The 24,895-nt window shown below is 38.3% G+C and overlaps 1 protein-coding gene across 2 annotated transcripts in view; it reads left to right on the top strand.

Moving 5' to 3' along the window:
• The window catches only part of LOC137580198 (uncharacterized), a 393,130-nt gene that overhangs the window by 193,378 nt on the left and 174,857 nt on the right, over nucleotides 1-24,895 (top strand). The window lies entirely within an intron of this gene.

The raw sequence follows: 24,895 nt of genomic DNA, 5'->3' as shown, positions 1-24,895 counted from the left end.
TCTCTATTTCGCTCGTTCTCTCAACTCTTGGGCAATTGCTGCTCTTCTCCCTATGCATGGATATTTAATTCCATCTGAATAATATATTGATTTTTGTTTGTCTCGTTTTAACTAATTCAAGTCCAAATTAGTTAAAATTCTTTCTTCTACGTCATCAATATATTATTCGCCAAGACTTAATTCCCCCCTTCTTCGGCTTGCACATCGAACTCGATCGACGATATTTGTTTGACTTGGTATGCACACAGTCCCCACTACCCCCCGTTCGGCATGCTTAGCCCTCACTTTGGATTTTCGTTTCTTTGCTTGTCTTCGGCCTCTCCCGAGACACGCTCCGCCGTCCAGCATCATAGAGCGCGTTCGCATCATCCACCGGTACCCGCGCTCAATCTGCACATGCATAGTGTACGTGTGATGTGCCTGTATTGCTGTATTCCATATACTCATGCATAATTTACTCTTAATTTCTCGTATGGGCCCGTGCCCTCCTGTGATTGGAGCATAGCATCCCTCTCCCTTGCGTGTATGCTCTCCAGCCGTTCGGTTCTTTCGCTCTCTGCCTCCCACGCATCTTCCCGCTGCGATGAAATTCGTAATGTTGCGTGTTTTAATTGTAGCACCATGAATCCTTGGTTTTGCATCTATGTTGCATCTTGTTAATTACTTGTTTGTTGTGTTATTGCCACAATTATGTTCCTCAAAATATTCTGGGCTGACTCCGTTGCCAACTATATTCCAGTGATAGCGGCAGTAAATTGGGTAACATTCAGTGTATATGCCTTGTAGGTTTAACAAGCCACCAGATGCTCATCTCGCTGACGGATTGATACTCCGATCTCGAAAATTATCGCCTCATGGTCACTAGCCGTGTAGAATTCGCCGATTTTCGAAGTAGAACACTAAAAATGCTGCTGCTGACAATGTGTTGAGTGAATGTGTTTTGAGTGCAGCGGTCGCACACTAGTTGGCAAAATCGCCGCTTTTCGTTGGGTGCTGCAGGACGATTTGTTGCCGCTATGGAGTCTGTATGATTAGCTTACGATGACTACATTAATATTTTCCTCCCTCGTCGTTTGCCTCAGCATGTCATGTGCTGCCTGACCGTGGTTTAGTTTAATTTGAATGAACTTAAGCATGATGTCCCACAAGGTCATCGCTGGCTCCCGGCAACATGGCCCGCTTCCTTTATCCCATTGGTGGTACATGGGAAACACTTCGCTGCGTTTTTACAGCCGCTGTATTTATGTCGCTTTTCGCCGCAACGTAGAAGAGTTGGGCCATTTAAAGCCAAAGCTTTTTTTAATTTTTAGGCACTGATATTTATGTTCTGGTGTTACTTTTCCATGAACCTGGTTTATTGTTGTTACTATATTGTTATATTGAAGAGCAGAAGTATTTTTTTTTTAAATAGGAGGAAGAGCATTGAAAGCCGAAGTTTGGGACTAGGTATTGACCTTGGTTAGTGGTCGCCGCACCGAACTAAAACATTATGTTTAACTTCTAATTACTTATTATCTATCCCAAAAAGAATATGGCTTAAAGCTATCCCCAAAAGTATACTACACCTTTTTTCCAAAAGAATAATATTTATATTTTTCTTATTAAATGCACCCACAGGAAATGGTGTTTTAAAGTCGCCAAAATGTATGTAACAGTCAGAACGAAGCTTCTCCGAAATAAAGTATATATATTCTTGTTCAGGGTCAACAACCGAGTCGATCTAGCCTTGTCCGTCTGTCCGTATGAACACCTAGATCTCGGAGACTGTAAAAGCTAGAGCCACTAAATTTGGTATGCAGACTCTTGTAGTATGTAAACTGATCAAGTTTATTTCAAATTTTTGACACGCTCTTTTCCGCCCCTGAAATTAAAAAAAAAAAACGTTTATCTCAAAAACTATTCTAGCTAGAGGCACCATATTTGGTATGTATTTTTGCTTAGTAAATGCGCACATTATGAATGTGTAAAGATTTTGCCACGCCCCTTTACAATCAAATTTGGCACACCTGAATTTGATACTAATATCCAGAAAAATACGACATTTGAGCAAAATCGGACAAAAATAGTCGAGTTATGCATATAAACGTTTTTCCATAAGGCCGGAGTTGGCCGTTAGGACGCTAGGGTGCTCATATGCTTGAGTGAGCAAGATACTAAGATATGCTTGTAAAAGTCATGTGAAAATGCATTTTTATACCCTTGCAAAAAGGGTATATTAATTTTGGTCAGAAGTGTGCAACGCATAGAACGAAGCATCTCCGACCATACAAAGTATATATATTCTTGATCAGCACGACGAGACGAGTTCAACTAGCCATGTCCGTCCGTCCGTCCGTCCGTCTGGATCAACGCAAACTCCTCCTAGACCGTATGAGCTACAGAGCTGAAATTTTGCACGTAGGCTTGTATATACTGCAGGCGTTGTATATCTCGGATTCAGCCGGATCGGACCACTATATCATATAGCTCCCATACAAACCCCAAAGTCACGAACAGTGACTTTTCTCAATAACTTCGTTATTTTCTATGCTATTATCGTTAAACTTAATATTAGAGAGTTTACTACGCCTATAAGCGACTATGCCAAATTTGATCAAGATCGGGTGACTATATCATATAGCTCCCATACAAACGGCCAAGTCACGAACAGTGACTTTCTCAATAACTTCGTTATTTTCTGAGCTATTGTCGTGAAACTTAATATTAGAGAGTTTACTACGCCTATAAGCGACTATGCCAAATTTGATCAAGATCGGGTGACTATATCATATAGCTCCCATAGGAACGATTGGTCGAAAACAGTGACTTTTGTAAATAACTTCGTTACTTTTAACGCGATTGCTTTTAAATTAAACATTTCTTAATTTAATATATATGTTAATGACTGTGCCGAATTTGATAAAGATCGGGTGACTATATCATATAGCTCCCATAGGAACGATCGGTGGAAAACAGTGACTTTGATCAATATCTTCGTTATTTCCTATGATTGTAGGCCTTTCTTTCGCAAGCATAAGCCTTTTTAGATAAAACGTTCTTCCACATTGATGGCTAATAGGTAAGGATAGAGTTACCAAAAAAGTTGCAAGGGTATACAAACTTTGACGCGGTCGAAGTTAGCCCCGGCCCTCTGGTTTTTTGTGCTTTTGCGACGTATCTGAAACGACTAAAGATTTGTATATACATATGCTAGGGCCGATCACACCGCCAACCTACCCTGACAATTGAGGCGAGGAAATAAATAAATATAAGATACATATATTTTTTAAATAAAATTGAAGTATTTGTTATACTGGTGTATGGTATACCAAAGACGGCGAGACGACTTACTTACTTCGTTTTATTCTATTTATAGTAAAAATATTCTGTTTGCTTTTTGTAATAAGTTATTACTATGTTATTATTAGGGACTAGGCTATGTGTTTTATATTTGCCTGTGTATTTGCAAGAATTTCTTTTCCTTCAGTTACAGATACCTTTTTTGAATGTTTATCATATGTTTCCCTGTAATGCCTTACATTTTTTAATAAGAAGGTTTGCTCTATTTTGCGCTTTTTGTAATTTGAATTTTATTTTTTTATTGAAGTGATCAATGTTGTAACTGGGATCTACAGTCTCAGATGAAAAAGGGACAGTTTTAGGATAATTCCCAAAGACTAGTTCAAAAGGTGAATAACCATGTACGGTGGATCGAGTGGTGTTAAAGCAATATGAGAAGTATGATAGATATTCATCCCAGTCATCCTTTTTAATGGATAAGTATGTAAAGTTTATTATCATGATTATGTTTATTGACAATAGTATTATAGACGATTCTGAGTGGTAAGATTACAGTACTAAGGTTATGAAACAGACCGACAACAACTTTGATTGAGCTTTGCGACAACTTTCAACTGACGACTTCGACTGACGATTTCAACTCTCAACGGCCACTGATGAATGAATACTCTCGCTGCATTTCGGTTCTTATAGGTTCTTGTAGACTCTCTCTCAATTGCTAGGAACGGTCTTAATCGTTCTGATCTGGACAAGACCTCTTCACATTTGGCCCTTTTGATATTCATCATCTGTCCCAGATGATTCAGGATTATCATTGTTAATAACAAACCTCCACAGCTACATATTGTCGGAGCTTGTGCTCGTTGGATTTGGTACCTCCAATTGGGCTGCTTTGCGTACATCATAGCATCCATTCCTCTTTATCTTAGTCACCTCATAAGGTAAAAAAAACTACTGGCCAACTTCCGACCTGCGACAAATTGGGTTCGCTTACTTGCTACGAGATCACGATTTTCGTTCCATCACATCTCTCTTCCTTCTATGTCGTCTGCCTGAACGCTGAACAGTTGATCACTAATTTATGGTAAATCCGAATCAGGTAGGGCCGAAACTTTCGTGGGGCCAGACGACATATCTCCGAGCGAAATTATGTCGTTTCAGAACGTTGTAAAACGACATATCATCGCCGGTAATATGCGCTGAGATATGTCGTTATCCCGTATATACATATGTACATACCTACATCGACGATTAGCTATTTTGCGGACTTTAAAATCTCCACGAGAATCCTTTTTATAGTTTCCACCATTAAGAGGGCAATTTCTAGTAAAAAGTCCGTTCTCATTACACTTAAAGCATTTTGTTTCGCCCAAGCAATCTTTGAACTCGTTCTTAAGAAACATATTGTCAACAATGTGTCGCAAAACAGCTGACTCTTCTACATCCCCATCAGAGGCGATCTTTCTCATAGAATATACTCCTGAATCGACTCCTGTTTATGCTTTTTTCGTTTTCGCAACTGTTGGTGGACTTCGGCGCTATTTAATTCGCACTTAAGAAAATTATTAGTGTGTTAACTAATAAGCCAGTTTTGACAATTTTTTACCCTCAACATCCTATTGAACTTCAGACGTATGCAGGTGCTATTGGGTATGAAGCTATCTTGTTGCACAGCATTAAAAATAAGCCATATGTAGTGGAGTACTTTAGCAAGACCACAAGTTTATGTGAATCCAAATACCATTCGTATGAATTAGAAACATTACCTGTGGTCAACGCCGTCACTACTTACATGGTAGAAAGTTTGTAGTTTTCACTGACTGTAATTCATTAAAAGTATCCAGGACAAAAGTTGAGTTATTGCCAAGAATTTATCGTTGGTGGGCATACCTTCAGTCTTTCGACTTCGACATACAATACCGGTAAACGGATGGCTCACGTTGATTTCTTGTCTAGATATCCATTACCTCCGAGAAACTCGAAAGAATTCTTAAAAGTTGTTAAAAAACGAATAGAGCTTACTAAAATATCTCAAGATTGAATTTGAGTGGAACAAAAAAGAGATAAAGATATAAAAGAGATAATTTCTAAATTAAAAGAAAACGATTTACCTTTAGAAATATGTAAGACCTATGACCTACGAGTAGGAGTCTTGTGTCGTATTGTCCAACGAAACGGAAAGAGTCTTTGTTTGCTCATTGTGCCACGTGGGCTCAGATGGTCCATAATTAACCAGGTGCATGAATCTATTATGCATTTAGGGTGGGAAAAAACATTAGAAAAAGTTTATCATTACTACTGGTTTGAAGGCATGGCAAAATATGTTCGTAGATTTGTAGAAAATTGAATAACGTGTAGAGTATCTAAATCTTCGTCAGAAAAAGTGCAGATTGAGCTACACCCCATCTTGAAATTAAGCCAACCATGGCATACTCTTCATGTAGATATCACAGGTAAACTTAGTGGGAAAAGCGACCGTAAGGAATATGTAATTGTAGACAGACATTTACTAAGTACGTGTATTTACATCATACATTTATATTAAGTGCCGAGAGTTGTGCCAAATCGTGTTGTGGCTGATCAAGGCAAAAGCTTTACCGGGCTGAGATTCGTCGAATTCTGTTTATCACAAAGGATTCAGCTTCACTTAATAGCACTAGGAGCAAGCCGTGCTAACGAACAAATCGAGAGGGTGAGAAGTACTCTTAAGAATTTGGTCACAGCTGTAGAAACTAGCACAAGGTGTTGGCAAAAAGCACTGGGTGAAGTTCAATTGACAATTAATTGTACGGTTAATAGAGTAACAAAGGCGAGTCCTGTAGAATTATTAATTGGTAAAGTTGCGCGCCCCTTAGGCTTGATTCTGATCAGCGAGTCGGGAACTGAAGTTAACCTTGACGAAACTAGGTCGAGAGCTTTAGCAAATATGGACGTGTCGGGTGAATATGAAAAGGCAAGATTCGATAAAGATTTGGGAGATTTTGTATTGTATAGGTAGCAATGAAAGACTTCAAAGAAAATTGGATCCAAAGTTTTAAGGTCCTTTCCAGATAGTGAAAGTTTTGGAGAACAACAGGTATTTGTCAAAAAAATCTAAAGAGCAAGAGACAATATAAATATTCACATGAAGGCATTAGAAAATTGTCAGATGGACAGATACCAAGCGAATTTGAAATCGATGAGAGTCTGTCTAGAGAAACCGTTGAAATAGACAGTACCTTTGAAAGAGACGGTATGGAAGCTGTTGAATAGACAGTATGGAAACCGTTGAAAGAGACGGTATAGAAGCTGTTGAAACAGACAGTATAAATGAAGAGTGTATTGAGATATACGATTATCGATCGCTGCGTGATGGTATCTGGTCCAAGGGAAGTTGTCGTTGTTGCGATTGATGTAAAAACTGATTATGTAAAAATTTAAGATTTAAAAATTGATGTAAAAATTGATGATGTATAAATTGGTAATGTAAAAACTTATGAAGAAAAAAAAAAATATCAAAGAAGCTAACTTGGGCTATGCCGAAGTTTTTATACCCTTGCAGTCCTTGGCAATAACATTTTTACTTTTTTGGAAATTCTTTCCCTGCAACTCAATTCATTAATACACAAACAAAACATTATTACTCTTTTTACTACAATTTTTCTTCTTCCATCATTACCTAAGCAAAGCACGGCACGCATACACATACAGTTCATGTAGCGTTGCGTCTGTGTGTGTATTCATGTACTCTGTTGATGACGTACGACGTAGTAGGCAGCAAGCAGCGCTGCTGGCAGCGATTGAACCGATTTATATTGACTGTAACTTGTGTTTTTATATCCAGTACTATCATCGTAGTAAATTCCATGGGGATACTCCAATTTTTATAAAAATGTTTCTTCTAGAGTTGTATGATATTGCGGTCCGATCCTGATGATTTTCATACTTTATCTAACCCGGGTAATTTCATCGCGACAGCTCCTAAGATGGCTGAGCCAAACGCATACGCACCGACGGTCGGACGGACGGACAGACGGACATAGCTATATCAACTCAGCTTCTCATGCTGATCAAGAATATATATACTCTATGGGGTCGGAAACGTCTCCTTCTGTGCGTTACAAACATCTGACCAACTTTATAATACAATCTGCAAGTGTATAAAAAACGAAGACGAAAAGATATATAATTTAAAGTATTTGGATTGGGTTGATTTATAATGATTTAAATACTGTGTAAATTAAGAAAGAAATACACTAGGACGTGTAAAGGTCAGGATGGCCGTGTCGGATATTGTTGGTTAAGTGACTAACAAGTCAAAGATTACTGGTTAGTTCCAATGGATTGACTGGTGTGTCAGTTGTAGCCCTGGTTGAGCATCTAAGCAACCTTAGCAACAAATGTTTAGAGGTGTCTTCAGGTCGTGTCCTATATAAAGGGGGGCCTCGGGCTAAAGAGCTCACTTAACAAACCCCCTGGGAACTAGCCTAACAGTGAAAAAGTGAAAGTGAATATTACAACTTGAAAAAAAGTCTTGGTGTTTTGACATACATATTTATGTACATTTACTAGTGACGTTTTCTAGCACATCGTAAAACATCGATCTAGGCTTGTACGATCCATCTCAAAACTGGACGAGACCACAAATGTAAGGCCTTATAGAACTCAGAACAGGGTGACCCCCCAAATGTAAAGCTGAATCCAACTCAGAGCGGTACGAGCCCCCAAATGTAAAGTTTATTATAATGATTATGTATATTGACAATAGTATTATAGACGATTCGAAGTGGTTAGTTTCGTTACTGCTACTGACGACTGACTACTCTCGCTGCATTTCGCTCTCTTTAAGTTCTTGTAAACGCTCTCTCAATTCTGATCTGGACAACATCTCTTCACATTTATGAACTGATGTACTCATTGAAAGTTCTATGACTCCTTTTTACTGTTCCAAGAGCTTGATGATAATAAGCCGTGGAATTAATTTTGTTAGTTTTATCAGTACTAAATTCATATATTCCGTATTTCAAATATTACTTTTGCAACCGCCTTTGCATTTTTCTTTGGTATAGGTATGGATGAGATATTTGGACAAGTCACAGATAGTAATAACTGCATTTTCATGACCTTTTATTGTTTCTGGTTATGGTCCAATTGTAATCATCACCGATTGTGTCAGTATTATTGTCAAGGGGAGTGGTTGTTTTGGCTAGTTTGCATTGTTCGCATTTTTTGATGTATGTTTCGTGTGTTCCCAAAAAAAATCTCTTCTTATCTTTCCTAGCGTTCTGTTTAACCCGCAGTGACCTCCCTCTATATGGTCATTATGATATTTATTTTACGTATTTTGTATTTCTTCTTCATTTGTTAATATTTTTAATTATGGTAGAACTGTTTTCATTTTTTTATTATCTTTTTCTTTTTGTTTTAATTCGTTAAGCGTCAGTGACCTGAATCATTTTTCTGATGGGTCTTCCTTCAGTTTATAGATTCTTTGAACACCAACTTCTTTTTCAAGTCTTGGAAGGAATAGGTTGTAAGGAAGCTCTGGCTGGGGTATAATTCTTAGTCTCCAGAGTCCCGTCTAGGGAAAATTTATTTGATCTAAAGACCTTGAAGAGTATTATGGGATGAAATGGAAGCCACCTAAAGGGAGAAAAAGGAAAGAAAGGGTATGAGGAGAGTCCTGTCTGCAAGGCGAAGCCCGAGAGGGAGACGTGAAGGGAAACGTTAGTGGGCTTATGGGAAGGAACGGTGAAGAGAAACTGCAACGGCTGATCTTGTCTGCCAAGCGAAGCCCGCTTGGCCAAAATATTTTCTAACCCCTCCCCTGCAGAATTTATTAAAAAAGTCTTGACAATAATAATTTTACATGTTCAAAATTTGTTTTCTGCAACTCAATTCATCAGTATACAAACAAAACAATTTTACTCTTTATACTACAATTTGTTCTTCTTCTTCATACACATTCAGTTTATGTAGCGTTGCGTCTGTGTGTGTATGCATGTGCTCTGTTGATTTGATGATGACGTAGTAGGCAGCAAGTAGCGCTGCCGGCAGCGATTGAACCGATTTTTATTGTAACTTGTGTTCTATAAATCCGATCGGATTGAAATTTTGGGATCTTATGTTTTATATCCAATCCTATCACATTAGCCAATTTCATGCGGATACTCCAATTTTTATAAAATTTTTTTTTAAATGTTTACTCTATATGATATAGTGGTCCGATCTGACAATTTTGTATTCTTGATCGATATTCGGTTACAAAGCTTTTGATATTAGTATTGGGAGCTTTTGATCTGGTGACAAGGGATCTGGATTTTGATTGGTTTATTGATTTTTGCATACTAAGCGTTCTGACGCTTGGAAGATTTTTCGGGGACATTTGTTTATAGGATTTTTGTTTAGTCTCGGTTGCAGTAAACATCCGCTGTTTTCTATACCAAAGGGGGAGTGAAATTTCTTGGGATGGGGACAACTCATGTAAAACGGGAATGTCAAAAGCTGAGTCACTTGATTGTACAAAAGTTTCATTCTTAATTTGTGTAATAATTATTTTTTTTGATATTGACTTAAATTTATAGATAAGATATAGGGTTAAACTTATTAGTGTAATTATAAATGTTGTGGTAGTTATGATGTTAAATATTTTGTTATACGCAGTTTTTTCGGAAATAATTTGTTTAGCTTGGATATAAGAGATTGGTTTTAGTTTTGTTACATTGTTGGTTACATAAATATTTTGGGTATAATCTTGTAATGTATTTACTATTGATATTTCATTTAACTGCATAGCACAGTCGTATATTTTTATTATATTATTTCCTTCTATGAATATTTTATTTTGGTTACAATTTACGATAATATTGGGTTCTACATAACTAATTGAATTTGTTTTGAACATCTTTGTATACCATACACCCATAGGGTGAAATGGTATATTAAAGTCGCCAAAATGTATGTAACAGGCAGAAGGAAGCTTCTGCGACCCTATAAAGTATATATATTCTTGATCAGGATGAACAGCCGAGTCGATCTAGCCATGTCCGTCTGTCCGTCCGTCCGTCCGTCCGTCCGTATGAACACGCAGATCTCGGAGACTATAAGAGCTAGAGCCACCAAATTTGGTATGTATACTCGTGTATTATGTACATACATATATAGAGTTAATTGGAATTTCGGCCACGCCCCCTTACGCCCCAGGAATCACATAAAACTGTTTTTCTTAAAAAGTATAATAGCTAAAAACATCAAATTTGGTATGCAGACTAGTTTAATAGACGCGCAGAAACTGGCTATTTAAAAAAATTGCCACACCCACTTCCGCCCCCGCAAATTAAACAAAACTGATTTTATCAAAAACAAACAAAGCTAAAGTCACCAAATTTAGTATGTATACTTGCTTAGTATGCGCGCAGAATATATATATTTTCATATTTTGCCACGCCCACTTCCGCCTCCATAATTTAGAAAAAACCGATTTCCTCCTGTAGTTTTTTGACTATCGCATTCAAATTCGGCAGACTAATTAATCTTATCTATTTATACAAAACTACCGAATTTTATTGAAATCGGACTAGAAACATGCAAAATATGCGTATGAACGTATTTTACTAAGCGGTCCACAAGGCCAGAATTGGCCGTTGGCTAGTGGCGGCGCTAGAGTGCTCGTGTGTTCGTAGAGTGAGCGAGATAGCACATACTATGAAACATGTAAAAACAATTTAATAGACATTTGGTTTTCGAAATTTGAAATATTTGTTTCACCTGGTGTATGGTATACCCAAGTCGACGAGTCGACTTACTTGCTTCATTTTTGTGTAATAATGCCAACTATACACTCATTTATTTCTTGTTTTTTCGTTGATTTTGCATAAATTGTATTATTTTGAATATAGTAAGTTTCTTGAATGTTTTCTGTTAAAGAATTATTATTTTCATCTGGATAGGATATAATTTTGAATAGCGATGTTTTAGATATTTGTCTAGGTATATGCGAAATTATTAATATTTCATTTGTGTCTGATTTTAACCAAGTAGATGTTTTTATGTTTAAAAGTTTTTCTGTATTTATGTTAAATGTTTCTTGATTGTTTAAAAGTTTTGGATTAAATATTCCTAGTCTTGTCAACTGCATTCCTAATTTTATGTCTTCTATGACATTAATTTAATGCTTTGATTATGCGTCGAGTGTACCATTGTAAGAGTAGAAATAGTAATGTTGGGATCTCTGAAATTAATTAGTATATTTACTTTGATGAGTTTTCTTTTTCTTTTTGAATTTCGATTTGTAGTGTGTTGTTTGTCTACCTCGGTTTGTTTCAATATAATGTTTGTCGTCAACTTGGGTAATTTAACCTGTTTTCTTAAAGGGTGTTGTCGTTTTCGATCTAACTAAAGGGGCTTGTTTATACTGTGTATTTATTTCAAAATCGTTCCTGTTTTCATTTAATTTATTAATTTGTTTTGCTTTGTTAGCTTTTTTTATTAAAAAGAGGTGTGCCTGCGTGAATAAATTTATCAGTTGGTGTTCTGTTTGTCGTTAGATGTTTAGTTTTATGGTTATATGTGTAAAGGATAGTTTCAAATTTAGTTTGTTTGTACTCTATACTAGATTCAGCATTAATAACTCTTACCTTTTCGTTTACAGTCCTGTGGAATTTTTCCACGTCTGAAACACCATTTTTCCTCGATGTTATACTTATATTAACGTTTTCCGATTGTGACCAATTTTGAAGTGCTATACATATGAAAGCTGAGTTGTTATCTGTGTTGATTTCTAAAGCTTTACCCATATAGTTAAAGATTTTTGTGATTGCCCTTTTTGTTTCAAGCCAATCTCGACTTTTAACTTCAACTAAAGTCGCGTATTTGAAATAAATATCTATACAAGATAAAAATTGTTGATTGTCGATTAAATAGAAATCCATCACGTATATTAAGTTTTGATAGTCTGGGTAATAGTATTTTTTAAACCAGTTTTGAGTTTTAGTGATACCTTGATGAAGTATAAATTTATGGTTTTTAAGAATAATTTCTTTGAATTCTGCATAAGTGGGAATGTCTTTTAATTTATAAGTGGTTCCTTATTCCTAATTTCAAGATAGGCTTCTTGTATATTTGAAAATCTGTGTCGTTTTAAATGTAAAGTGCGTTATTTTTTGAGCATGAATATTCCTTAATAATTTCTTTTGAGCACTATGTACTGTAGCTCTAGAACTACTTATTTCTTCACCTCAAAGATTTTCATCTATTTTTATTCTGGAAAGGGCGTCTGCCACATAATTATCTTTTCCTTGTAAGTATTTTATTTTGTAATCAAATTCGTTAAATTTTATTTGCCATCTCTGTAATTTCATGTTAGGTTCTTTGATATTGTCCAACCAGACAAGGGGTTTATGATTACTTAGGATTGGTTGCCCATACGATAGATAGTAGTTCCTTTTCTATGGCTGAATAATTAAGTTTACGTTCGTTTAGTGTTCTACTAGAATATGAAATAGGTCTATGTTTCTGTGAGATGAACGCACCTAAACCTATATTGCTAGCATCAGTGGTTAGAAAAAATGGTTTTTAAAAATCGGGACATGCAAGTATTGCATTTTAATTTTTCAAAGGATGAAATATAATGTGGGTCGTTTATGTTAATCTTAGCTCCTTTCTTTAATCCAAGGGTTAAAGGCTTTGCAATATATGCAAAATTTGGAATGAATTTCCGGAAGAATCCGCATAGGCCTAAGAATGATTTTATTTCTTTCGGGGTTTTCGGGATTGGAAATTTTAGAATAGCTTTGACTTTGTCTGGGTTTGGTTTGATTCCTTATGATGTGACCTAAAAATTCTGTCTTCATTTTAAAGAAATCGCATTTATTTAATTGTAAATTTAGATTAGCATTGTGCAATTTGGCTAAAACTTTTTTAGTGATGCCAAATGTTCTTCTAATGAGGTGGAATAAACAATAATATCGTCTAAATAGACTAAACAATCTTTATAGATTAAATCTTCTAATAAATTGTTAATACATCTTTGGAATGTTGCTCGTGTTGCTTTTAGTCCAAATGGCATTCGTGTGTACTCTTGATAACCATGTTTAGTTGAAAATGCAGTTTTTTCGATTGATTTAGGGTCCTTTTGGATTTGATGGAATCCCTTGGCGAGGTCAATGGTTGTAAAATATTGGCATTTTCCAAGTTTGTCTAATATTTCATCCATTACTGGTATTGGGAACTTGTCATCGACAGTAATCTCATTTAGACTACGATAGTCGATTACTAGGCGGAGTTTTTTTTCCTTGGATGCGTCCTCTTTTTTAGGTACGATCAGGATTGGTGAACAATAGGGCGATTTCGATTTCCGAATGATTTCATTAATTTGTTTTTTGACTTCTTCGTAAAAGATTTGTGGGTATTTGTATGGGTGTTTGTAAATTGGGTCTTCGTGCTTAGTTCTGATGTTATGTTTTATTGTTAATTAAAAAAATGTGGATTGGTGAGACTCAAAAACGATCTTTATTGAAACAAAGCGTCTTAAGAACTAACTTATGATTATTTATACAGATATGATTGAAGTTCGGTTACAAACCTTTTGATATAATTATTGGTTATTATATTGATCTGGTGACAAGGGATCTGGATTTTGATTGGCTTATTGATTTTTGACTACTAAGCGTTATCACGCTTAGAAGATTTTTTGGGGACATTTGTTTATAGGAGTTTTGTTTAGTTTCGGTTGCAGTAAACATCCGCTGTTTTCTAAACTAAATATTTAATATTTTGGGTGGATGGAGTGGCGGATATATTACTATATATACATATTGGTCAACTTTTACATCCAAATATCATAGTCTATCGGTTTACCGTAGCCATCTTTACATAGTACCGCGTAGTATGCTTTGGGCGTTCATTGGATAATCTATCGTCTCAAGGCAGAGTTGGAATTCTTTTGCGATGAATTCGGACTAGACACTGGTGGAATTGTGGAGGACCTAAGAAATCGTTTCCGCGAGTTCGCCTCAAGGAAGGATCATCATCCCGAGGTATTGAGTCGACTTGCTGAAATCGAAGCCCAGTTTAGCGCCGGGGACAAGAAACTAGATGTAAAACAACAGTCTAGAGCACCCTCGCCCACTCCTGATGGAATTGTTTCCCAACTACCGGTGCCCCAAGACACCGAAGACACCGGACGGGCCGAAAGTTGGTGGCAAACCAGCGGGTACCCGGAGATGGCATGGGTCGATTTCAAGTCCGAGTTTTAAGAGTTCTTTTTGCCTCCGCGCTATTTTGAGAAACTAGGGGATAGCATACGCGCTCCAAAGCAACGCCATAAGGAACCATTCAAATAGTATCTAGTGGACCTTCTATTAATGATGAAGAGAACTCATTACTCGACGTTACAGGAACTCGACAGGATCTACGAAAATCTATTACCAGACTATAAGCTGTATAGCCGAAATGATTTCCAAACAAGTTGGTGGTAAATTTTGAGACTAGCAAGGACGAAGCAAGGTAGCAATGACCCCGCGCATTCGTGTAGTAGGAGCAACGTCGTTCAAAATAAGCCTTTTGATCATACAACCTCCAGCCTAAACGGGACTGCTAAATGTTAACTCTTCGAAGCACCCGTACTGGCACAGCTTGCCGCAAATGTGCAGAAGCTGGTCGCTTCGCACGAGAATGTACGAACCCCCGGGTGTTGTTCTGATGGAAACGCGGACAAAGATGGGTACGTACTATCGAATGTTGCCCTCGTTCGGGAAACGGACCGAACCTTCGTCTCAATCTGGGTAGACGGAGGGACCAGACCAGGACCCCAGCCCAGTAACCCCCTCCTCCTAAAGAAAGACCTCATCCATGTCTTCGTCAATTGAAAACCAATGGTAGCTACCTTGGATTCAGGAGCGAACAAGAGTTTCATAAACGAAAAAGTGGCTCTTCAGCACTTCGCCGCGTTTCTCCTGCGGGACATTCATACTAATATTAATCTATTCTCCCATTAATGATGTTGAAGGAGAGTAATTTTTTTTTATTTTTCATAATACAACATTTGCCTTTTTTGAATCTAAGAAACATGCGAGTTTCTTTGATTCGTTAGGATTTATTACTTCATACATATTTCATTTGGTATAATAATTTATAATTTTGTTTCCCTTATGTATTAATTTTTTTGTTTCTGATCTTGTTGTTTCCTTAAATATTTTATTAGTTTATATCTTTTTTATATTTTTAAATTTAATTTCTGAGAGAGCGTCTGCTGCGTAATTTTCTTGTCCTCTGATGTACTGATGTATATTAAAATCGATCACTTCTAAATCTAATCTTATTCTAGTAAAATAGGTAAGTTAATGGCTGATGGTCAGTTCTAATTAGGAATTTTGTTCCGTATATGTATGGTTTGAAAAATTGAATTGCCCAATGTATTGCTGTTAATTCTTGCTCTATTGTTGACTTATTGCTTTCGCCTTTTGTAAATGCCTTAGATGCGTATGATATGGGTAATTGGAGTCCATCATGTTCTTGGCTGAGGACGGCTCCACATGCGATCTTGCTTGCATCAGTTGTGATACAGGATTTTTTATATTTTTTTTTTTTTTTTTTTTTTTTAACGTTTAATATATATTTGTTGAATCTACTCTTAAATTAGAGCCTAACAACAAGTTTGAGATATTTTTCTTAATTAATTGCAGGCGGCCCGAATCACTTGTTATTGGGTTGGTCTGTCATTTCTTTTAAGGCGAGTTCTATTATTAGTTCGCGTAAGGGAATTGGCAAGAACATTTGGGTGTGCATCCAGTTTCGCAGAATACTTTAGTTGTTGACTACCTATTTCAGATTTTACGCTAGGTATATTTAAATCATTTTGAATGTTGTCGTTCCGTATGTACCACGGGGCCCCCGTGATTGATCTTAAAATTTTTGACTGCGCTCTTTGTATAATATCGACATTGCTGGTACTTGCCTTCCCCCATAGTACGGCTCCGTAAGTCCAGATGGGTTTCAGTACGGAGTTGTATAGGAGGACTTTATATTCCAGACGTAGAGGGGACCGAGCATTGATGATCCAATGTAGGCTACTTGCTTTCAGTTTAAGCTGTGACTTTTTTGCCTCGATGTGCTTGCGCCAAGTTGGTCTTCTGTCTAGGTGGATGCCAAGGTAAGTGACATCCTCGGCTTGAGGAACTGGTACGTTGTTTAGCATTAGAGCTGGACAGTTTCTTCTGTTAAGCGTAAATGTAACATGTTTGCATTTCTGCTCGTTGACCCGGATACGCCAGGTTGCTAGCCATTCCTCTACCACCTTGAGGTGTTCCTCTAATTTTGCAGAGGCTTGTATTGGGCATTTGGATCTGCTGAGGATTGCCGTGTCATCGGCAAAAGTGGACGTTGTAAGTCCTAAACTCGTTGGTAAGTCTGCAGTGTACAGTAGGTAGAGCAATGGGCCGAGTACACTGCCTTGCGGTACACCAGCTTTGATTTCAAAATCAGCAGAGACGGAGCCATTACATCTTACAGCGAATTGCCTATTGTAAAGGTAAGATTCCATGAGTTTGTGGGTGTACTGTGGCAGTTTTTGCCGGATTTTGAACATCAGACCCTCCAGCCAAACTCTATCGAAAGCCTGGGCAACGTCGAGAAAGACAGCCGCACAGTATTCTTTTAGTTCGAATGCTGTTCGTATTTCGGATGTTATGCGATTGACTTGTTCAATTGTATCATGTTTCTCGCGGAAGCCGAACTGGTGTGAAGGGATTGTGTTCTCCGATGCCAGAAATGAGTTTAGTCGGATCTGCAGGACCTTTTCAAAAAGCTTCGAAAGACATGGCAGCAAACTAATTGGCCTATAGGATGATGGCTGGGTTTTGTCCTTTCCCACTTTAGGAATCATGATGATAGTGGACCTTTTCCATGTTCTTGGGAAGTAGCCAATTCTTATTATAGCGTTGAACAGTTTGCAGATGTATTGTATGGCAATGATAGGGAGTTCCAGGATCATTTTCGGTGTGATTAGGTCATGGCCAGGGGCTTTTTTTGGCTTTATGTGGTTTTTAATAACTGCAGTGATCTCGTCCGATTGGAGTCCCGAGTATTCACTATCCGTTAGTGTGATCGAAGGGGGAAGTACAGATGAGTTTGATGTTGGATTTGGCTGGAAAACCATTTTAAGATGTGTGGCAAATACGGATGCCCTCTCTTCGTCACTGCGGGCCCATCCACCGGTTGGACTCCTTATCGGTGAAATTGTCTCTGCAGGAGCGCTTAAAGTTGGGTGGGCTTTCCACAGAGGATGTTTAGTGCTGGTTGGGCTGAGCTTTTCTATGTATTTTCTTTGAGCCCAGCTTTCCTCTTGTCTTAACGCCTTGGAGAGGTTGCGATTAGCATGCCTTAGGCTCACCTGCTGGTGAGCGAGTAATCTGCCATTCTCTTCTTAGACGTCGTTTTTCCGTTACTAATTGTTCTATCCGCCGGTTCGTAGGCCTGTCAACAGGTTTAGTGTAAGAAGAGGCAGGTGGAGTAGATACTTTTGCTGCAGCTGCCATCATAGACTCAAGTGCAGAGACGCACATATCAATGTCCTCTGCAGCATCCAGTTTCGGCGAACAGTCAATGTGGGCACTCATGTACATTTTAAATTTAAGCCAATTTGTTTTGTTGTTTGTAAGCCAATATGGGCGATCAAGTACTTGAGGTCTTGTTAATAGTGTGAATAGTACTGGAGAGTGATCGGAATTTAAATCTAGCAGTGTATCCGCAGTGATCCGATTACGTGGTATCCTCTTGGTTACTGCGAAATCAATCAAGTCAGGCACTTTCTGTGGATCTGTGGGCCAATAAGTAGGCCTACCCGGTGAGACGCAATCCATCTTATTGAGAGGGTTGACTATTGTGTTGTACAACTGCTTGCCTTTAGGATTTACCAGGCGAGATCCCCAGTGCGTATGTTTGGCGTTATAGTCCCCTGGTGGGCAGTACAGGGCAACCATTGTAGTGTTGCCGCAGCTGGTTTGAACGGTTATAGCAGTTGCTTGTAGGTGCTGTGTTTCAAATCTGTTGAGGAACGAGTGTTTTATACGGTTTTTGATTAGGATACCAGTCCCGTCGTGAGCTTTTCCGTCTGGATGGTTTGTTGCATAGAAGGTATATTTTGGTATTTGAAAATTATTTTTTGATGTTAAATGTGTTTCCGAAATCAGCAAAACGTCGATTTCACTTGAGTCTAGGAATAGTTGCAGTTCATTTTTGTGCTTGGAGATGCCGTTAGCATTCCAAAGACATAGACGTAGGGAAGCCATTATTTATTCTCGATAAGCTTCTGGATAAGCAGGTTTTGATTCCGCATCAGTTCTTGCATACAGTTTTGCATGAACGTCATAAAAGTGGTCATGTTTTGATTGAGTGAGATCAATAGGGCTTCTAAGCCACTTGGAGTTTGCTGGCCAAGCTCTGGTGCGCTAGGTTGCGGATTCTGTAGATGGTGAAGTGACGGGGTCTCTTTTGCGGGCTCCGTCTGTCCAGTTCGGAGCACACTAGCGAAGGATACACTAGGACTGTATGTAGCAGGCATGTTAGATGATCTAACAGCCTTGGCGAAGAATACCTCGGGTGTAGTTTTAGAGGCGTTGACGGTGATTTTTGGTCCAGCTGGGGGTTTGCGCCCGTTTAGGTGAGATTTAAGATCCTTGAAGACAGGACATCCTCTGTAGTTGGCCGTGTGGTTCCCTCCACAGTTACTGCATAATCTTAAAGCGACATTGTTTCTGTCCTTGGTGCAAATGCCATCTTTATGATGTTCGCCACAGCCAACACACACTGACCTGAGATTGCAGTTGTTAGAGGTGTGGTTGTATTCCTGGCAGTTTTTACACTGCGGTGGTTGGTGTCTCTTATGGGGCTCCTCTACGGTGATTCTTCTGTGCAATAGGAGCTGTAGGTTGTAGATTGGGTGCACTTCATTTGGCTTCGACCGCTTTGCATCTGGTTGGAGCTCGATTTTAAAGAGCGGCTGTGCGACTTTGTTCCTGTTGATGATGTTGACAACGGATTTGACCGCAAACCCTTTTTCGACCAACGCGTCTGCTATTTCTTGAGTAGGGACCGATGGCTCAATCCCCTTCAACACAACCTGGAGCCCTTTACTGCTTTTTAGTTGGTAGGTATAGAAGTTGATGTTAGCATTACGGAGGTACTTTTCAATGATGCGGAAATTGTCCTCAGTTTGGGTTTGACATTTAATTTCTTTAATGTTACCCCTATTGAGAGGGGTTACAACAAAGTTATTTGCCCCTACTGTTTCTACTAGCTTCGAAATCAGGGCGCTGCAGTTGGCTCCACGGATGTATAAGGGGGGGTGGTCTAGCCGATTTAACTTTATCTACAGCGCCGGCTTGATCATCTTGCTGATCGGCAAGAATTTTAAAACGATTCCCGCTAAGGGGTGCTACTCGTTCATTTGGTTTGGTTATTTTCGGCGTGTTGCCACTTTTTTTCTTTTGCGGGCTTAGCTTCCGCTTAGTTATTTTAATATATCTATCCATTCCAGTTTGGACAGAAGTCGTTGGGTTTACTATTGTGGCTGACTCAGGGCGACTTGTCGTTGACGGCTTGAGGCAGGTCAATACTTCGGCAGACGCTGCAGTAGTTGCTGTCAACGAGCTGACGGTGCTGGTCGGTGCAATCGGTGACCCAGTTATCGTTATTGATGGAGAAGCACACTGCTCTCTCCACGGTAAGTTGCTTTTGATTGCTGAGTGGCTGGCACACTCGGTGTTATTGCTTACGTTAGCATTCAGTGGGGTCGGCGACACCACCGAAAAGTACGCGTTGTTGCGTTGGACCGAGAGTCGACGCTCACGTTGTTGTTGTACAATTAGTTCTTGTAGCTGTTGCTGTTGGGGATCGAGAGAGCTTGGGCCCGAATTGGTGGACATGGCTTTTGTAAAAAATTACGCACTTTGTTGTTGCAACTTAGTATTTATTGCTATTAGAGCAATCTAATAGCAATATGATTGTAAATAGGCGTCTCTGGGGCGACTGAGAGCCCTACAAAAATTTTTGCAAACGCGGTCTTTTTTTTTACACTCAATTTTTGCGGAGTGCATTAAAAAACACGTCTGTACACGGCGGCAGTTAAATTGCTATAGAAAGCTGATTGACAGTTTGTTTCCCATTTGAATTCTACATTTTTCCTTGATAATTTATTGATAAATTGTGCCTGATATGCAAAATTTGGAATGAATCTGCAATAGTAATTAACTGTATGTCTGAAGAAAGAGCATTTGTCAGGGTGCAACTTTAAGTTATACTTTACACAGGTTTCAAATTCATTCCTTAAGTTTCTAATCATGTGACTTTCAGAGCACCCAATTAGATCATTCATATAAAGGAATGTTTGGGATGGTGTTAGACCCGTGAATGCAAGGGACATCATTCTTTGAAACGAGTTTGGTGCATTTTTTAATCCATATGGTAATTGCTTGAATCTGAATGAGCCCTTATCTGTGGAAAATGATGTTATGTCCCGAGAGTTTTCTTCTAATTCTACTTGATGAAATCCTGACATTAAATCTAAACAAGAGAAGTATTTAACGCGTCCTAGTTGGTCGAGTATATCGTCCATTCTGGGTAGTGGGAATGTATCCGCTACAATTTTTTTGTTAATTTTTCTATAATCAACTACCAATCTCCACAGTTTTTCATTGCTGCCAGGCAGCGACTTTTTAGGAACCAATAAGATTGGACTATTGAACTCAGACATTGATGGTTCAATAATATCATCATTGATCAATTTGTCTACTTAATTATTGATTTCGTTTTTTTGGCTGTGTGCTATTCTGTAGTTTTTGGTGTATACTGGTGTTGTGTCTTTAAGTCTTAACTTTTGTTTGTAGAAATTATTAGAGGAGGTTTGTTCAGATTCTATTGCGAATACTTCATCAAATTCTGAGCATAATTTATGTAGAGGCTCTTTCACGAAGTCGAGAAAATGGGGCGCTAGTTTGTTCATTATGGCGGTTTTATGTTTTGAATCATGCTGGTTGTCTATTTTTAGGATTTCATAATCGGACAAGTTTTCATTTAATAGGTTCATGTTAGTAATTTGGAAGTCTGGGCACATGGGTTAGTCTTAGAAGCAATTGTGTTTGCAACGAATACCCTTGGGTGCAATTCTTGATTAGGGATAAAGGTGTTATTATTGCTTGAGGCTATTGCAATTATCAATTATCAATTTTTTGGTGGAATAATTGAGTGTGCAATTGAATTTTTATATAAAGCCCCAGAATTCCGTCACATGGGATGGGAAAATAATTTTTTATTACTTGGAAGGTGTGTTTCATTGAGAGGTTGCTGATCTTGAGTTTGGTTTCACCTATTGTAAATAGGACGTCATTGCCTATTCCACTAAGTCTTGTCCGTGTGTGTATGTCCACTGTATTATATTTTCTTACTATTTTCTGTTTTATTAGTGATACATTAGCTCCTGTGTCAAATAGTAATTTTATTGTCCCTACATCGTCAAAGTTCAAAGTTATGTAGCTATTAAGGTTGCGATTTAAACTGTATATTTTATTTGTTCTATTCTTTACATCAGAGTACTTTCGGAGTGTTCCGAATTTTCTTCTACGTTTGTAAGTCTAACATTATTATTTTGTTGTGTTTTAGTAGGGTAATTATTATTTGTGTAGTTGTTTCTTTTAGTGTAAAACACGCTGTGATCCTGTTCCATATTTGTAGATGTATTTACAAATTCAGCAACAACATCATTCATTTTAGTGAAATTGCCAGCTTCTTTTATTGTTCTGACCTTACACTTCTGTCTGAATTGCATAGTTCTATGCTGTTTCAGGGTTTACGTTGTCTGTTATGAACATGTGTTTTAATGATTTAGTGATATTTTCGAGTTCTAACGTCCTCATTTAGTTTTGTTTTTATGACTTTAACAGCTGTTTATTTGTGTTCTGCCTTTATTTCATTAATTTATGAAACTATTGAGGTTTTTCTACTACACCATTATACTATTGAATCAGCTTAGAAGCTGTATTAAGAAATTCAATCTTTGTTTGCACCATCTATGGTTTTATATATGTATCTTGAATGTCTTCTGGGTTATTTTGTACACCTGGCTCTACGGTGTCTTTTGCTTCTAGAGGTTTAAAAGTTGCTTCTAGATTCGAATGAAAGTTATATTATTTGATTCATTGCTTGTATCTATTTTGCTATTTCTTATTTTATTGTAACTCTCAAAGATAGTTTCAAGGTGCTTATTAATGGGCTTATTTCATATAGCTCTAGAAGAAACATTTTCATAAAAATCGAGTATGCTATGAAATTTACATATGTGATAATATTAGATATAAAACCCCAGATCCCAAAATTTGAATGTGATCGGATAAATATAACACAAGTTACAGTCAATATAATAATCGTCTCTGCTCCCAGCTCTGCCGGCAGCGCTGCTTGCTACGTCTTTCGTCATCAACAGAGTACATGATACACACACAGACGCAACGCTACATAAAGTGTATGCGTGCGTTGCTTTGCTTTGGGAATGAGGGAAGAAGAAGAACAAATTGTAAAATAAAGAGTAAAATTGTTTTGTTTTGTATATTGATGAATTGAGTTGCAGAAAACAAATTTTGAACATGTAAAATTATTATTACCAAGGACTGCAAGGGTATATAAACTTCAGCATAGCCGATGTTAGCTTCTTTGATATTTTTTTTACATTTTATTTTTTTCGTTAAATTTTTCATAGTGGCAGCGCAAAATCGCCCCTTGCTACACAGCCTATAGATTAGCACTCTTTTTTTATTTGTTTTATTGAAAATTTTATTTCTGCATTTGCTGCTGTTGACGCTGCTGCTGTTGGTTCTGCTGCTGTTGCTGCTTCGCGTTTTTTTTTGTTTTTACTGGAGCCCTTTCCAGTTTCCAGATTCTAATGGTGGTGGTTGGTCGCTGTTCACTTGGGACAGCGGGGCCGCTCGCTGCTTTCTCAATCGTACGAGATGGCCACCTTGACACTTTACTAGGAGGAAGATCCTTGGCATCGGTATCCTTCAAAGTTGCCTTATTTTGTGGAAACGGATTTTTTTTAATTTTTTCCTATTTAATTTTGCCAAGAGAAGACAGGATCGCCAAATATAAAGCGAAAAGCAAGGTTAGACTTCCAGTGATTTATTGGGGCCGCAAGCCCGGTATTTATAGGGAGACGAATACATGGTGTCTTATGGCTAGTGTCCTTATCGGTCCCTAAAGCTGAACATTATATGTAAGTTCTAACTATTTATTATCTATCCCTAAAGGTATCTCGCCTAACGGTATCCCCAAAAGTATACTACAATCCATAAAGTACTTAGTCAAGTTTATAGACATAAATGCCCTCTCAATGCCTTATAAGCACGGTTCATTCTAAAATCCTGAATTCAGCTGCTTTGGCGTTTTCTTCCGCTAAGCCCATTATGCGAGTATGGTGTGTTTCCGTTGTCCATCTCCCATATCCGTTGATATAAGGCATTTTTTTTTTTTGTTATCGTCTTTCCAGCGTTGTTTGTCAATGGCTTTAGCGGCTATCTCCACCACCGAACTGATGGCGTTGATAGTGCTGCGCTTTCTCCTGAATCCGAATTGCAAGTCCGACAATCCAAGACGTTGTTCCAGTTCCTCCTCTAGCCTTTTTTTTTTTCGTATAGGGGGAAAGCATTGAAAGCCGAAAAGTGTGGGACTTGGTATCGACCTTGGTTAGGGGTCACCTCACCGCACTAAAACCTACCCTACTTCCGTATCCCTCTCGCGGAACCAACGCTGAAGTTATAACTTCACGAGGGGGAGATGGCATGAAAGCCTTATCTAGATACTCATCTAGAGTTTGAATTCTGGTTGCGCTGACGTTCAGCGCGACGCAGGGACTGTATGATCACCGCAGCTAGGTGGCTAACTGCGAGCCAATTGTTTTGCGAGCTAAGTAAGATATCCATCAAGTCATGGATTATGAATCCAGTTTGTAAACTGTCCCATGTACCTATGCATCTTCATCTACGCATATTTTCTTTCAACAGCCTGCTTTGCTTTACGGAAACGTGGACATTCTGCGGGCACGTTGCTTTCGTCGTCTGCCCTGGTGACATTGCCTTCTGCAATCCGCAATCCTGATATTTCACCAATGTACTAGCTTATATTTGTGGTTTCCACGGCCTTTCCGTATCATGTCTGCTTTACAAGCTTTGCGAAGAATGTCGCCCATATGGTAGCTAGGCATAGACATATATATTCTAGACATTCCATTGTATCTCGGCCTTACGTATCCGTTCGCGCTTCGCTCATTTTCTATGTGTGTGCTGGGATTGCTCCGAATTGCTGCGTAATAACGGTGGATTTGCGTCCAGCTGTGGTCCTGAATGTGGAAAAATGCTTTGCTAAGAATTGAGAAAGCCACTCCTACTGTACAGGAGTACAGTGTGCTTTAGATGTTCCTGTACTGATCTGTAGTGGTTTAGGTTAAGCTGTAAAAACTTAGTACCTTTCTGTCGTTGCCTGCCTTCACAAAAAACGGACGTGTTATGCGCCGCCTTGCACCGCCTGTACCTTATGCAAAGTATACTGGTATTTCGCTACATTCCATTGAAGCATATTCTGTGCCACCATTTGC

Source organism: Drosophila tropicalis, unplaced genomic scaffold (assembly GCF_018151085.1).
Source record: "Drosophila tropicalis isolate 14030-0801.00 unplaced genomic scaffold, ASM1815108v1 contig_830, whole genome shotgun sequence".
NCBI classification, from domain to species: Eukaryota; Metazoa; Arthropoda; class Insecta; order Diptera; family Drosophilidae; genus Drosophila; species Drosophila tropicalis.
The sequence above is the reverse complement of the archived record's forward strand: the minus strand, read 5'-3'. Positions and strand labels throughout refer to the sequence as shown.